Source organism: Camelus bactrianus, chromosome 19 (genome assembly GCF_048773025.1).
Source record: "Camelus bactrianus isolate YW-2024 breed Bactrian camel chromosome 19, ASM4877302v1, whole genome shotgun sequence".
Taxonomy (NCBI): Eukaryota; Metazoa; Chordata; class Mammalia; order Artiodactyla; family Camelidae; genus Camelus; species Camelus bactrianus.
This window is the reverse complement of record NC_133557.1, coordinates 17,985,506-18,002,486: the sequence shown is the minus strand read 5'-3', so window position 1 is coordinate 18,002,486 and position 16,981 is coordinate 17,985,506. Positions and strand designations below refer to the sequence as shown.

At 42.8% G+C, this 16,981-nt stretch overlaps 1 protein-coding gene across 10 annotated transcripts in view; it reads left to right on the top strand.

Moving 5' to 3' along the window:
- The window catches only part of PTPRT (protein tyrosine phosphatase receptor type T), a 944,743-nt gene that overhangs the window by 705,279 nt on the left and 222,483 nt on the right, over nucleotides 1-16,981 (top strand). The gene's annotated exons all lie outside the window — the stretch shown is intronic.

Here is a 16,981-nt window from a genome sequence, read left to right as displayed (position 1 = left end):
AATTTATCAACCCCAGCATGTCTCTCTGTCTCTGAGTGGAGAGTCTTCTGGTTCTTAAACAGACTCACACCTAAGCCTCAGCCCCAAGACCACGCCCAGATTGGCCGTTCTTCCTCCTTCTGCCCATTATGCTTTGGCCCTGGTTGAGCCCCCTCCAGCCCCTGCTTGGCTACTTGCTGCCCCTTTGAAGCCCCATGGCTCTGGCTCTGCCTGGTGGACCGGAGAGTGCAGGGAGGGAGGAGGATAGGAAGGAGGATTGGGGCGCAGGACTCCCGCGCCCTCATCCCTCCATCCCTCCAGCCAAACCACCTTGGCAGCTCGGCCTACTTTTCTAATGCTCCACAATAGAGATTTACTGCTTTTGCGTTGCTTTCCCTAGGCCTTCAAAGATTTATTGGTTTTTAAGTGACAGAATCCCAGAATTGCTTAAAAGATCAATCAAATGGTGACTAGAATCTAATATTCAGCTCCAACTCGAACACGCCAAGCCTTCTTCCCCCCACGCCCCACCTGTCAGGCTGATGTATCTGTAGTAACCTTCATAAGAAAGTACCTTGGCCGTGAATTAATCACCCAGGATGCAGTCCCTGAAGGGAGGCTGGGGGCAGAGCCCCAGATCCTGTAGCAGGCCCTCCTCTGGGTCCCCAGGTGGCTTCCTTGGAGATGTCCTCCCCTCCCCTCTCCTTCCCAGCCCATCCGTCCCTGGGATCGTCCGCTCAGCTTCGGGATGAGCTCTTTCCTCGCCCTGTGCCACTCTCCACCCTGCTCTCTGACCTGCCAGGGCGGCTTTCTGGTCTGCCCATCAGAAGTTCCTCCTTCTTCAGTCCGTCCCGCACCAAGCTGCTGGAGTGGTCTTTTGGAAGCACACACCGGATCAAGTTAACTTTCCTGCTTAAAATTCTTAAATGGGTCACTGACTTTCTGCCGCAGTAAGTTCAAGCTTCTTTGCGTGGACTTCAGAGCCCGTCTGCATTTGACCCTAACTTTCTGGTTTCATTTCCTTCTACTCTGCCCTCTTAGCAGGTTTTACTCAACCATGCCCCGTGTGCTTCCTTCATCATTCTTTCCCGAGCTTTTAATTACGTTGTACATTTGTTTGTATGTTTTCTTTGGGCATGTTTCTTGCATGCCTCCCCATTTGACTCTGAGCTCCAGGAAATCTGGGCGCTTGCCACTTACGGGTCCCCTTTCCCTGGGACGAGACCGGGCTGTAGTAGACCCTTGAAAAAAATTAGCTTAGGTAAGTAAGGAATTCAGCAAATCTGCTGGAGATGCAGGCTCCTGGGACAGCAGAGATGCACTTCACAGGCCCTGCCCTTACCTGCCTCCTTGTCTGTTAGAGCGCAGTCCAGCAGAACTGCCTGCAGTGATGGAAGTGTCTGAGAGAGTCACCACTAACCATGTGTGGCCATTAAGCACTTGAAATAGGACTAGTTAGACTGAAGAATGATTTTTTTAAACCTTATTATAATTAATTTAAATATAAAGAGCCACATATGCTAGTGGCTACCATTTTGGATGGTGCAGGTCTATAGGTAAGACACACAGGAAGAGAACAAACGTGGAAGAGCCTGTGTCCTCAGTCAGAGGTTTCTATGTGAGTTCAGCGCAGGGGCATCCATCATTAGCCTGGGGGGCCCAGGTACAAGCAGGGCTTCCTGGAGACAGTCTTGCCTGAGACCTGCTAGGTGAGGGGGCTTTTGCTGAGTGAAGAGGGGAAGAGTGTGGCCCTGGAGGAAGCAGCATCTGCAGGAGCTGCGGTTGCCCAGGTGTGTTCAGGGAACCACAGCAGGTTCCGAGATGAGGAGGGAGGCAAGAAGGTAGGCAGGAACCGGGTAAAGATGCTCCTCGCTCTGGGTCTGGACTTTGTCCTGAAGGGTGTGGGGGATATCTGGCAGGAAGATGCCCAACTTCTTGTTCTTCTCTAAGCAGTCAAGCCCTTGCCTGTGCTGTTCCCTCTGCCAAGCATGGCATTCTCCACTTCCCCAGCATCCAGGTCGAATCTGCCGTATCTGGGACCGTCTCCCATCCTGCAGCAGATACATCAGCAGCTCCTCGGGCTCTCACTCTGCCCTGTTCCCTCCTCTGTCAGGGACTTGTGTTTTCAGTCTCTGCCAGCCTAGGACCCCCTGGGGGGCAGGGACTGGGTCCCACAGGCTCAGAGCTGCGGTCTCTCATGCTCTTCCTGCCACAGCTGACTTCCGAGTTGGATAAACTGGAAAAGCAGGGGCTCCTGGTATCAGATCCAACCTATGCAATTGACTTATTTGGTGGCTTAGGGTCAATTACCTAATTTTTCTGAACCTCCAGCTGCTTGTTAGTAAAATGGGATACCACATCACAGGTTGTTTTTGAGGTCAAATAAGCTAAAATGTGTAAAGTGCCATTGTTAGTTGTTCATTTTGTCCCTTGGGGTGGCCAAGCTGTTGAGACGGAGGTGGCTGCCTGTTCGCTGAGTGTTCTCTAACACCATGTAAGACTCATTGTGTGCAAAGTGCTGGCGTACGTGACGTGTCAGGGAATGTGCAAATGCCCCAGGGATGTCCAAAAATCCTCAAGATGATTTTACCTTAAAAATAGATCCTCAGATTTGAGCACCTTTCAGAAACACCAAATCAAGGGCTAGGGGGGTGCCAGCTGCTGAAGGGCCAGCAAAACAAGGGCTAAAAGCAGTGCCCTCAACTTGGAGGAGAAGCCGCTTGGTGTTGTGAAAGCAAAGCCCACTCGGAAAGGGGCATGGGGACTCCCATGAGCTCCCTTCACTGAGACCTTATAAATACCAGAGTGGGTACACGGAGTCAAAGCCAAGCAGGACAGAAGAGACCAGATCCTAGAAGATGAATCAGGTTTAGCTGTTCATTCATTCATTTGTTTATCAATTCATGAGGTAATTGAGTCAGTAAATACTTGATTTAAATTTCAGCAAACAGCCACGTGCAAGACACTGTGCTGAGCTCTGGAGAGCCAGACATGAGTGAAACAGGCCTACAGACTGCTGACAGCCCAGGGGCAGATGTAGGTCTGTGCTAACAGCGCCACAGACACTAACGATAGACCATTAGCAGCTGTAGCCGGTCCGTGTCACCTGCCATCCCACCTCTGATTTCAGCTGTAGCTGAGCTGGGCAGTTCCATGCATAGTTACAGGGTCTCACCTCCAGCATCAGCACTCAGCCCTTTCTTCTGCTTTTTTGCCCTAATTCTTTCTCCAAAGCCCCATGGATCTTATTTAGTCTGAACAGGCAGGTGCAACCCAGGGATGCAAGGATTTTGTGCTGCAAGGGCAACCCTCAACCAGTGCAAGGTGGGAGTCCAGTCAGCATGCTGACTCTCGTCCTTTGAAAGGACCGTTCTAAGGCACACGCTACGCAGTCCCTCACACATCCCCCCTAGGACTGAGCCCTGGTTTCCCACAATGGGAGCTTTATTGGTTTCCCTTCCTTCTGTGTCTTTTCCCTGTAAGAGGGGGATCAGGCCCAGACTGGGGGAGTCAAGACGTGGTGTTAGAGAAACTGAAAGGAGGCTAGCAGGACAGCAGTGGGGAGAAAATGCAAAAAAGGACGGCACGTGATGAGATTGGATGTGAAAAGACCAGGTAACCTGGGGCTTTGTTATCACTGAGGCAAGGACTTTTATACTAAGAGCAATGAGGCATCAAAAAAAAAAAAAAAGGATTTTAAGCAAATGAACGGTATGATCCATCTTACTTTTTAAAAAGGTCTTTCTGGCATCGATGTGGGGAACAGATCAGGGGGGACAAGAATGGTTCAGAGTGACCCGTGGGGACCAGTTATAGTTGTCCAGATGAGAGATGAAGGTGATGGAGACAGAGGGGTTGAGAAGGTAAAATGTGTGAGCGTTGGTGATGACTTCTCTATGGGGCAGGTGGTAGGTGTGAAGGAAAAGACATTGTCCAGGGTGACCCCCAGGTTTCTGGATTGTTAGTGGCATGGACGATGGTGCCATTCTCTGAGCCAAGGAACACTGAGGAGGGAAAAGTCCACAAGGATGATTTATCCAGGAGAGGCTGATGTGGGTGAATGTGGTCTGGGAACTGAATGGGGGAGTTAGGAGCCAAGTGGGCAAACACAGGTTGGGACCTGATAAATGGTCCAGGCAAGCCTTGGGGACCTCTGGGGGACCTCCTCCAAGGTCAGTTAGGACTTGTGGCTTTCTTTGAGGGGCTGCTTGAGGCAGAATGCACAGAGGATGCTGCGCAGAGGGCAATGTCACATGGCCAACGGCTCCTAAGTTCGTTGCAAGTTCTCTTCACTCCTAGGTGAGGATCTGTGATCCCTCTGCATTTGACAGGTATAGCTAGTTAAGACCATAGATTCTGAAATACCCTGGAGATCCAATGTACTTTTAAAGAAAGAAGAAATTTTATAGTAAAGTGAAGGAAACAATTGCCAAATTTCCTCTAGGATTCCTGTAATAACTGTGAAGCCCAGAGTGGGAGCACATGAAACAAACACAGTAGGGTTTTGCTGGTCCGTGGAGCTGCAGTGAGCAAAATTGGCATCGTTACCTTCTGACTCTCAGATATCAGCATAGGATGGTGTCCAATTAGGGAGGGGAAATGAAAATTCAGAGGATTTATTAACATGGGCAGTCTAAGGAGCTTATGAGTCCCTGTCCACGTTGGTAGGGCTGGGAAACTGTAATTACATTTAGATGCTCTTTCTGTAAAACGTCATTCATTTCACTTAGTGCCCGAGCTCTCTGGGCCGCCTTTGCCAGGGCCTGAAGATGAGGAGGACTGTGTCCCCCTCTCTGGTGTCGGGGAAGGGAAAGAGGCTGTCCACGTAAACTGCGAGATTTAGCCCTGCAAGTAATAACACTTGTTTTCCAAGTCTCACAGCCTGCTGGGGTTTCATCACACCAGACTGGGAAAGAGGAGGAGCCACAGACAAGAAGAAGCAACCAGAAATAAGGAAGAGCAGGATAAACACAACTGCAGGGCTATTCCGGAGAGGGCTGTCCCACCCTATAAGTATGGTGACTAATGGGGCACGTGACTATGATTAAAGACACTTGTTAACTACTACCAGTGAAACCACCAAGGGGACTCTGGGTGCGGCACAGAGCTGCAATCAGAAAGATCATCCAGGTTAAAAAAATAAAAGGAAGAAAGGTGAAACCCAGATCATTTAGGTGGGTTTGCATTCGCTTCAGCTCATCCTAATGACATTGCTGGTCTTCTTTTATCAGCCCCCTGGACAACCTAGCTTACCAAGAATTGGTTCTGGTGTTAAAGGATTCTGGATCATATTCCTTAGGATCAAACCAAGGAGGAAAAACAGGTGTTTCAGGAGGAATATTTTAAATGGAGCAGAAGCAGTTGCTGGAACATGAAGAACGAAAGAGTGTTCTATTTTGGACCGTCTGCCATCTGGAGAGATGGAGACAGAGACTGTTACTGGCAAGAGGAACAGGAGAGTATGGTCGTTATGTTCACCTCCTACCACAGGGGCTATTTAAATTCCCAAAACCTGGAGAGGCATCAGAGCAGGGGTTTCAGATTTGGATATCATTAACATCCAGGTGGTCTGGGACGCAGGGGAGGAGTGGATGACCTTCTCCTGGGAGAGTGTATACTGCGAGATGAGGAACAAGACAGAGCTCTATGGAATGCTATCAAGGAACCACAACAGGAGAAGGAGGAGGTAACTGGCCAAAGACGCAGAAAAACCAGGGCAGAGTTAAAACACGAAAGCCAAAGGAAGAATAATCTAAAGAAGAGGAGATGGTTGACATTTTGTGATTTAATTTTCTCTAAGAGCTCCAAGCAGCTCTTACAGTAGAAAAGAAGAAAGACACACAGCTTGACCCGGGACATGGGGAAAAGGAAGATGATGATATTAACAAAAGTGCTGAGAAATGGACCATATGGTCCAGGCTTGATTAAAAATACCCATCAAGGTAGATGTGCAAATAATAGGGATACTGAGAGCCAAGCAACCTCAATGCTGTTGCAGAATCCGTGCAGAGAATACAAAGCTGGGAGAGGCTGGAAAGACAAGAAGTGATACTTAGGGAATAAGATGATCAAAGGTTCAGTAATGGAGCCCTGCTATGGGATAACAGGGCTCTTGGTGGGTGTGACTGTTGGTGGTGATGGTAGATGGATGGTAGTGGGTCCAAGGCGGAGCCAAATAGTTTAAAGAGCAAAGAGCTCAGGCTATGGATGGAAGGGCTGGCTGGCCAAGTAGACTTAGTTCTTATAATGCAGAATATCCCGCCCTGGGGAGCTGGTGAAGCCCTTCACAAGAGCAACAGTGGGTGACTCTGCATGATGTCTTCTCCTGGGTCTCACTTGTTCCCCAACTTGTTTTCTGCTGCCCTTCACTTCTCACACTGTTCTGGCCCCTGTGGCAGTTTGCATCTCTGCTTTGTCTCAGATCTTGCACAGCTGATAACTGATGGCTCTCCGTTTCTCTGTCTGGAACCACCCAGAGGTCAGACTTTCAAGTCAGCCTCCATCAAGTGCGCTTCTATTGCCCGATCAATTGATGTTCTTCTGAGCTAGTGTGTGGATCTGTGCCATGTTAGAATCCAAGGAGGTTTCCTCTCATCCCCAAAGCCTTCTGCACAATGCTCGCTCCAGCTGCCTGCAGCTGCTCAGAGTTGCCTCCTCTAGGCAGCAGTGAGAGAGGAGATCCTGAAAGCCCTGGCTCTTTAGTAGGAATAGAACAACTTAAAGGTGAGAGTCTCCACCACTAGGTAGAAGAAATTTGTTCTTACCCCCTTTCACAGTGCAACCCATCTTTATCTTGCTGCTTGGGGTTTGCTGTTTAGTGCATTTCCACTTTGGTGTAGGCTCACTAAGCAATTTATAAAGGTTATAAATGTACAAAGTAAGTGTTCATGGCCAGGAGTGGAGAATAGCAGCCCCAGTGGCACAAGGAATCAACAGCAAGACTTCAGACCAACGCTGTCTGATATTGTAGTCACAGGCTATTTAAACTTAAATTAATTAGAATTAAACAAAATTAAAACTTCAGTTCATTAGCTGCACCATCCACGTGTCAAGTCCTCCACAGCCAGATGTGGCTAGTGGTTACCACACGGAACAGCAGTCCCATCGTCACAGAAAATTCTATTTTACTGCGTTGCTCCAGACTCTAGGAGGGCTGGCAAAACAAGGTCAGGGCCCATGGATGGTTTCAAACAGGATATTAAGGTAGGCGTTTGAGGTTATAGGTAAAGGCCAGGAATCCTGTCATGAGAAATAAGAAATATAATGGAGGCTTAGAAGCATAAAATATGTGTGTCACCAAAAGCCAGAGCAGGACCTTTGACTGGGCTGACTTGTTGCTGGGACCCTGACCTCCTGAACTAGACTTCCCAGGTTCCATTGCATCACCCTTGCTGGGGATAAAGCTTGGGAAATGGTTTAACCCCAGAATTTTCAAACTTTATTAAATATGGGAACCACCTGGGGAGCTAGTAAATATGTAGCTCCCTGTCCATCCCTAGGGGTAATGAAATTGGGCCCGAGAATCTGCATTTTGGACAAGCTCCCAGACCATGGTATCCTGCTGGTCTTGAACCACGACTTGTACCGCTGGTTTAGCCTGTAGGTCACCTCGGGTTTGGAGAAAAGAGCCTGTACCACGTACTTTCTTCTGTGATGCTGGCATCTGTTCATTTTTGCGATACGGGGAAGCAGTTGTTTTTGCATTTTACTGTAGAGGTGCCCCTGTTGGTTTTACAGCTTTTGGAACTCTTATGTCTCTTCTGGTGTCTGTTTCAGTGTGAAGATAATCAGTTTTTGCTTATCAGATCTGAACTAGGATTTTTTGCTAGCTTATATCTCTATCCCTGTCCACATGGGGGCTAAAAACACACCCCTATTTTCTTGTGATGATGACAATGACTGGCGTCTGAAATACATGTTGTGTTGTTGCATGCTGATAGGACATCTAAACATATCACTTCTGTGCAGATATTGGGGCTTAGGTAGGAGACGGATGTTTGGTGAGACGGAGCATCAGTATCTGAACAAATCTGTATTCTTTTTGCAAAAGGCTAGAGCAGCCTGGGAGAAACAAATCCATTTCTAACTTTCACTCTATAAAAAGTTCCATATTTTCTTAGATCAGACAAAATATATTGAGTGCCAAAATGCTGCAACAATATGGGCGCGTCACTCAGCTGGGTTGGAATCTGTATGCATTGTCCCCCCGGGCCAGTTTTGATTATGTTCTTTTTCCTTTTATTGCAGTCAGCAAATCTGAATTTGCTACTGTGGGGAGAGCAGGAAGAAGAGGAAAAAAATGAAGGTTTTTAACCTTCAGAAAGTTCAGAGGTTCAGTCTGAATAAGCACAAAACCTTTTCAGCCTCTGAATTCCTTGAATTTGCAGAACTGCTCAGAATCCCAGGAGAACTACCTTGCACACAGGATTCGGGCCCTGCTTTGTAGCTGAAAGGCAAAGCTGAAATTATGAGAGAGGAGCAGAATTAGGGAGAGTGGGAAGAGGAACCAATGGGAAAAAAAGGAGTTTGGTCCCAGTCCAGGCTAAGTTTCAGCCTATTGTTCAGTTTCTTCAATTCAAAGCCATCTGCTTCCCACGGCTCTCAGATAACGTCTCCCCTGCCAAGACACCCTGTTCCTGCTTAATTGAAATTAGTTTCCAAGAATAGTTGTCCAAAGCAGTTTCCACTGGTGGGAATGTTTTGAAAGTCACAATAGGAGTTGAAGCTTTGGGAAGCAGATGTCTACACACGAGCCAGATGTTCAGAAGGCGTCACGTGATCTACAACAGCCTTCACATTTCCAAAGCCAGGAGTTCTCTCATTGGCCTCTGCAACTCACAAATGGCTTCTTTGAAACTGTCACCGTGTCTCCATCGGGGACCTATAATACTGCAAGTGTGAAGGGAAACAATCACTTCCATTCAGGTTTAGAGCTATGTGTTTCCCAGGCTTAATTATACCACAGGTATATAAATTACAGAAACATGTTAATGCTCCCATGATTAAAATTATAGACTGCCTAATTGAAAAAGCATAAACTGAACTGAAGAATTCCTAATTATAGTTTGCTTTGAGGTGTTAATTTCCTGCATCACGAATGCATAATTTCTTGGAACCTAAAAAGGTAGCCTCTTGCATCAGCATGTAGGCTGCAGACAGATGGGATAGGGTTGAAATCTTTCAGTTCAGAAAGTTGACAAGGGAGGCTTGGTTCAGTGGGAGAGCGTTGGAAGGGAGCTTGGGAAGGAGGTAGAACTGGTGAACTGGACAAGCCAGGGTCCACCCAGGGGGCATCGGGACCAAGGACAGATGAGGAGCCCTTAGAAAGATTTTTCCACCTTTCTCTTCCCTCCCCAAAGTCACAGCATTTATCCCAGTAGTTCTTAGTAATTTTTGTGCTGTAAGATTGTGGTTCTCAAATTTTGGTTCTAGACCGATGGTATTGTCTGGAAATTGTTAGAAATGCAAATACTCAGGTCCCACCCCCTGACCTCCTGAATCAGGAGCTCTGGGGATGGAGCCCAGCCGCCTGTTTTAACAAGGCTTCTAGTAGATTCTGATACGTGGTAGAGTTTGAGAAGTACACTTCTGAGGAGTGGGTCACAGATAGCCAAAGCCACGTCCTGAGCTTTGTTGAGCTCCTAGTCTGGATCAGAACCTGTACTTGGTGACTTACCTTTTCACCTTACACTCATAACATCACACTGAAGTAGAAAAAAATGATCCCCGTTTCTCAGGTGAGAAAATAGAGATCCAAAGATGCTGGCTTGCCCAGCTCATACTATCTTTGAGAGCTGTGGGCCTTGTCTGTAGGCTCTGAGGGAGACTCAGATGCATCACGTTGTCCACTTTTTTCACTGTTGTGACATCATTTTCATCAATATCTTGGCTGATCAATGGATTTTCTAAGCATTGTAGCGCTGGTGGCTGAGCCACTGCTGAGAATGACTTCCAGGTGAGCCACGACTTTGCTGATGTTGAGGTCTGATTGTGGAATGAGGGAGGGGGCTCCTAAGTACTTAAGATAATTGCTAGTAACAGCAGAGGTTGTTAGTATGCATTCTTCCTGAATAGTGATGTGAATTCGAAGTATAAAAGCCCACAGCTCAAAAAGATACTCCTTGGTTTTTGGAAGGAACTCCCCTTGCGTAGTCACCCAACTGCCATGTACACCCCATTAGGGACTTCGGGGGCCAGATGAAGTAAGACATATTATATCTCCATCTCCTCTGTCCAGACATTCTGATTTTCTCAGGTTTCTCTTTCCTAGTCTAAACGTATCAGGGACTTACTCTGTGTGTGTGTGTGTGTGTGTGTGTGTGTGTGTATGTATGTATTTGCATGTGGTAGGTTTTAGCGTATGCATAGCCATCTGAAACAATAAACTTATTATGCTCTTGGTTTATAGTACTCCATCAGGTTTTTGTACAATTCTTAGCCATTCCTATATGGTTGAAAATTTGGGTTATTTTCAGTTATTTGTTGTTATAAGTAACCCAGGAATAAATATATTTATTCATGCTTTTCTTCTGGTATTGTATCTTTAAACAGGAAAAAAAATCCCCAGGAGTAGAATTACTGAAATGAATAAAATGGAACTAAAATATGTTGAGTCTCTACTCTTACATGCCAGGCACTGACAGCCAATTCATACATATTAACCTTTTCTCATTCTTTAATTAAAAAATCTCAAAATAACAAGTGCACATATTTGGGAAATCAAATAGTCAAACCATTCCCAGCCTCACATTTTTCAAGCCCCAAGTCCTGTGCCCCAGAGGCAACTGCATTTTCATTCTTTGCCATTTCTTCTGGGAATTGGCAATGTCACTACATAATGTGCTATTTTAAAGTTATTGATTACAGACATTATCTATTTGCTTCCCACTATTATGGATGAGAATTTGGCTGTCTTAAATCATCCAGCTTCCCAATGTAGTTATACCACTAGTTTCAGTTAAATAAATACACAATAGCTAATCTTACAGTTCTACAAAAGCAGGCCCCTTCGATGCCAGGTGGTACACTATTTTTTATTGTAGTATTGTATAATTAGCTTAAAGCTTACTATGTACCAGACATTATTTTAAGTCTTTTACCTATATTAACTCAGTTAATTCTCATCAGAACCCTATAAGGTAACACCAAATATTGGCCCTATTTTAGGATGAGAAACTGAAGCACTGAAAGGTGAAGCATGTTGCCCAAGATCATGTTGCTAGTAAGTTGCTAATCTGGGATTTGAACATGACAGTCTGGCTCCAAAGTATGACTCTTAACTGCTATTCTGTACTGCTTCTCACTACTCTTCCTATTTTGTACAGTTTTTTTTTTAATTTATCATATAATGTACAATTATTCCACTTTATTCAGGCAATATCTTTATTTACTATGAATGCATTTTTATTCCAACAGAGCTCTTCCATTTCAGATTTACTATTAAATACTCTTTTTTCCTTTCATTTTCTTATTTTTTTGGTCATTTTGTCCTATTTTCTAGAAAAATACCAACCTTTCATAGCATTTGTTTGAAATTTCAGCAATCATTTTTCCTGTTAAGAGCTATTTATTTACTGTTCCCTGATTTTATTTTTCCCATAGTATCACTTCTTGTTTATAGAAGCAACCGTTTTCTTTTCTGAGGGTAATGTTTTGATTGGGAGAGAGAGAAAGCAATCGCTGACTCCTGTATTATCTCTGTTTCCTCTGGGGTCATCTTTTCCCCATTTGAGTTGACTGCTCTCTTTTACGTGGGAGCATTTCTCACCTAACTGGTGAGCTTTGGTAGTCAATGTTTAAAAGTAAGGTGTTGTAAAAGTTGAATGGAAGTGCTGTGTTGTGGGGTGAAGGCATTCAAAGTCTCCAGAGATGAAACCTCCTGTCTCCTGCCTGAGGGGTAGGGGATAGACACCTACAGGCGCATGTTCAAGGGTTTGATGGTTTCACGTGTAGACTTTGGGTCAACACCCCTGGTTTCAGTCCCCCCTTTCATTTTTACACCCTCCTTATTTCACTGCTTCAAAACCAGTGTCTCACTTGAGATCCACTGGGCAAATCAGCTCCATTCCTACTCACATCTCTTTATCATGTGGCTTTCTTTATCCTGCCATAACAGATACCTCTCTTCTGATCATTTTCAGTCTTCCAGAATTTAGTGAAACCTCTCACCCACTAACAACCCCTCTCCTGTTCTTTTTTCCCTTGTGGGTCTATATGTTTTTTCATCATTTACTGTCCCTTTAAAAATCAGCACAACCATTATTAAGCATTTATCAAGTGCCAGGCCCTGAGGACTAGATATCACATCTGGACTAATGCAAAATTTTAAATCTTCCACTTTTAACTAGAAGTTCACTTACATTATTATCTAATCCAGTGCTCGCAATAATCATTTATGGAGACATTATTATTATCTTGAGTTTTCCAAATAGCATTTAAAGGAAAGTCACAAAACTAATAAGATTCAGAACCAAAATTCAAATTTGGTACAGATTTTAGAATCCATGCTTTTTCTACTCACAGGTCATAAAAGTGTTTATGAGTCCTGAAAGCCATTGCCAAACTATTTCCCCAATTCGATGAATCCGTTTACAACGCTGCTGGGATTATACAATCCAACCAGTTCCACCACAGTGCGCTAAGATGGCATATTGTAATTTACATTTACTTTGATAATTTAATGGGTTTTAAATGGGAGCATATTATCATTTTGATTTGCATTTCTTGGCATACTGGCAAGGCAGAGTTTTTTTCCATCTATTTTTACACTATTGACAGACCTTTTGAGTTGCCTTTTTAACATTCTTCTCCCATTTACCTATGACAGTGGCAGTGACTTCTTGATTCTCAACCAGAGTTAATGCGTCCCCCAGAGTCAATGTCTGGAGATAATTTTGGTCATTACAACTGGAGGGTGAAGGCTGCTACTGGCATCTAGTTAGTGAGCAGAGGCCAGAGGTCCCGCTAAACATCCTGCAATGTACAGGACAGCCCCCTACAACAAAGATGACCCAGCCAAAATGCCAGTAGTGCCAAGGCTGAGAAACTTTGACCTATGAAGATACTGATAACCCTTTTATTTTTTATTATTTTTGAAAATGTATGATTATATCAGAGATTCTCAATCTTTTTGGCCACAAAACCCTTTTACATTATTAAGAAATAATGAAGATCCCAAAGAGCTTTTGTTCATGGAAGTCTTGTCTATTAAGAGCAATGTGATCTGTTACAAATTAAAGCTATATTTTAAACATATTATCATTTTCAAAAAAATAGTAGTAAACCCATTACATATTAGTATAAATAATACATTTATACTTTCTAAAATAATCAAATTAGGAGGAAGAGGTGCGTTGTTTTACATTTTTTCACATATATTTAATATTTTTAATGTCTGGCTTATAGAAGATAATTGCATTCTTGTATCTGTTATGTATCAATTTATGTTGCTCTTTGAATGGATATTTTATCTTTGATTTTATCCTTGATATTTTGTCATTTGTTTTGTAACATTATGCTTTGGTCATTTAAAAAAAATCACAGATTTCGAAAAATCTTTCAAATATTGACACATTTCATTATACAACATCAAAATATTATATTTGCTAATGTCGCCACCAAATCTCATTGTTAAAGTTTTTAAGTATTAGGAACCTGTCTAGTTCACAGTGACAGATAAGTATTCCAGATTATAATTTGCACTGAAAGCTCAATTATGAACAAATCCCATTACTTTCCCTTAAAGTGATGGATAAACTTCATTTATTTTGGGAAAAAAATGTTTGTTAAATATTCAAGTGTAAATAACCATAGTTTGTCAGTCATTCTTTCAAAAAAAAAAAGATGCTTCATTAAAAATGTGGCTAGTTTAGCATGCAACTCAATCATAGAAACATTTTTCCTTAAGAAACCATGGTACTTCAGTAAGCAAGAGATACGATCTAGGCTCACTTCCCATTGTGTCATATGAATATTAAAAAGACATGTACTCAGGGGTTGAAATTAACACTTTTTACTGCTTTATGAAGGACATTCTTAAGTAAAACTGGCATTTTTTGTGAAGAATACAGTAAGTACAGTAGGGTTCCACTGCCTGGATTCGTGTTAAGGCACCAGCAGTTTTACCCACAATTGGATTTGCGTTCAGTGCAAATATCAACACGGTGGAAAAAGCAAATCAAGTCAGAGTATACAATTAAAATTATTCTGATATTGTAGAATCACAGAAAGTTTCCTAGGGGCTCCTGGGGTTCACAAACCACACTCTGAGAACTGCTAAACTAGATGATTATGTTGTATCCATGAGTCTCTTTGACTCACCTCACAAATTCAGGGCAAGGCTTTCCACAGGTGGGTCTCTGAAATGTGCCATATATAAGAATGTCTAGTGAGTCTGTGCAAAGTTCTTATTTCCAATCCCCACATTCAGAAGCTCGTAGTGGGGCCCTGGAATTTATAGACGATTCTGTTGTTAGATGGAGACCTGGCATCTATAGTCCTCCACACACAGGTGATCTCAGTCCATTGTACTCCTACAAATAACCTCATCAGTGGGTTACATTTTCCCACAAGAAGAAATCTTAGTTGGTGTTATAATTCTTCTATAGCATTTATTTGCCCTATCTTACACTAATATGCCAGTTATGATGATTAATTTAATGGTTAATTAATAATCATTCCATTTACCTTTTTAAAGTTTAGAAGGGCTTTTTGAGGATAATTGATTTCAGATAGTCTTATAAGAAAGCACTCAGAGGGTTTTTACCAGATGCTTTCCTTTCCTTAAGAAAATGTCTTTGTTGCAAGTAGAGAATCCAAGGCACCCTACAGGTTACTCTTTTAAAAACAGCCATTGTACCGTCTTCCTCTATAAAGGCATCACTATGGGCTTTAATCGTGAAGTTTGGAGATTGAATTCCTATCAAAGCTAGCCTTGTTCAACTTTATTTTTTTTTCCTTTGCTCCTTTCACAACATAAGGTGACTTCAGAAAACAACAATCACATTTCAACTGAAAACTTGGCAGGAGGGTAAAGGGGTTGCTTCCCAGGACATCTGAGGAAGAACGCAGTATTGGGAGGCCTGGGGTGAGGGAAACAGCCTAGTTCGCCAGTGGGAGACATAAAACGCTTCAGAATGTTTGTTATAAAACAAAACAAAATTAAAAAAGGAAGATTTTGAGCTCCTCAGAGTGTTCCATTTCACTTTTTAGCTTTTCAGAATTTAATGTGTGAATGCATTAACCTGAGATCTTTTAAAATGAGGGTTCTGATTCAGTAGATCTGGCATGGGGCCTGAGATTCTGCACTTGGAACACGCTCCTAGGTGATGACGATGCTGCTGGTCCATGGACCACTGAGTAACAAGGCCCAAGAGCATTCAGCTCCTCCCAGCTGTTCTTGATTGGCACTGTTTGCTCCAAACATTCTTTATTATTTAAGTCTACGTGAGCTGTTTTAAAGTTCTTATTTAAATGAGCTGTTTATTTAAACAGAGCTATTGGTCAGCGATGATTGTAAATTCTTCTTTACACTTTACTGTATTTTTTATTGAAATGATACTTTTCAGTGTGGACCTGGAAAGTAACACTTCTGAAGTTAGGTAGGGGAGGAGTATATTTATTAAAAAATCAGAAATCAACATTACTCAGCAAGATAAAAGTATATTAGGTACAGATTATACCATGTGCAAAAATTCCCTTGCCAATTAAAAATATACTACAGTTCATTGTAATATATTAAACAATCATTTGCAAAGTACTTTCATGTTCCTAATTATAATACTGAGGTCGTGAATATAAGCATGACTGTATTTTATCACTTCATTTTAAATAAAGTTTAATTTAGGTTCATCACAAAAATAATATAAGCTGATAGAAGTTATAGAAAAAATTTAAAAGGTAAAATCATCAATTATCCGTCATAAAATATTAACATTCAGGGTGGGTGTTTCTTCTGTTTTTCTTTGCCAAATTGAAAAATTAAGTCTTGATCCTCCCTTAATGATGTTGCTTCCTGCTTTTGTCACGTATTCCCGTAACTATTACCATTTTAATGATGTTAATTGGATACATATTATTTTATTTCTCCAAATTGTTAGCAGATTCTCCCCACATTTACTGAATACTTCTTGCAGCACCGCTGACTCGTGATGCTGCCTCTGTGTGTGTGTGTGTGTGTGTGTGTGTGTGTGTGTGTGTGTATGTGTATCCCACTATATTCTTGGTTTGCCTTCACTCTTCCATTAGATCTGCCTCTCTGTTGATCACTGTGTCTGCACCACTGATTTTAATTATAGCTTTACAAAATATTTTTAATATCTGGTCCTCCTAATGATTCTTTTTGTTCCAACTGTTCTTAGCTATTTTCACCCACTTCTGTTTCCCTGTGAATTTTAAAATCACTTTATTATGTTCCCTAAATAATCCCCAGTGGAACTGGTTTAAACCGATTTAAAATCTTACTTAATGTGAAATGGCTATGTGACTGTGAGCTTTACCACGCTGAAAGAGGGCAAGCCTACCCTGTCCAAGTCTTCACTATTTCCTGGGAAAACTACATGGATTCCTCCATGTGGCTGATTTCCATGGCTGCCTTGTTAAAATTGTTTCTTGCTAACGTTAAGCTGGTGGTATTTTCTGCTATCTTTCATTATCATTATGCTTGCTAACTGAGTTTTGCTGGTATTTAGGGAAACCTTGTGTATGTGTGTGTGTGTGTGTGTGTGTGTGTGTGTGTGTGTGTGTGTTATATCCATCCCGTTTGCTGAAACCTCTTGTGAGTTTCTTTAATTAAAATTTGGAATCTGGCTCACCAGTCTAGTAATCACATCATCTGTCAATACTACTTTTGTGTCCTCCTTTCTAGTTGTAATCGCTCTTATTTTGGCTTTATATCATGTTGGGGAGAGCTCTCTGAGCAATGTTGCCAAATAATGTTGATAGTTGACCTTTTTGAGTTACTTCCACCTCCAAGGCTTATCCTCCAGTAACTTTCTCCTACGTG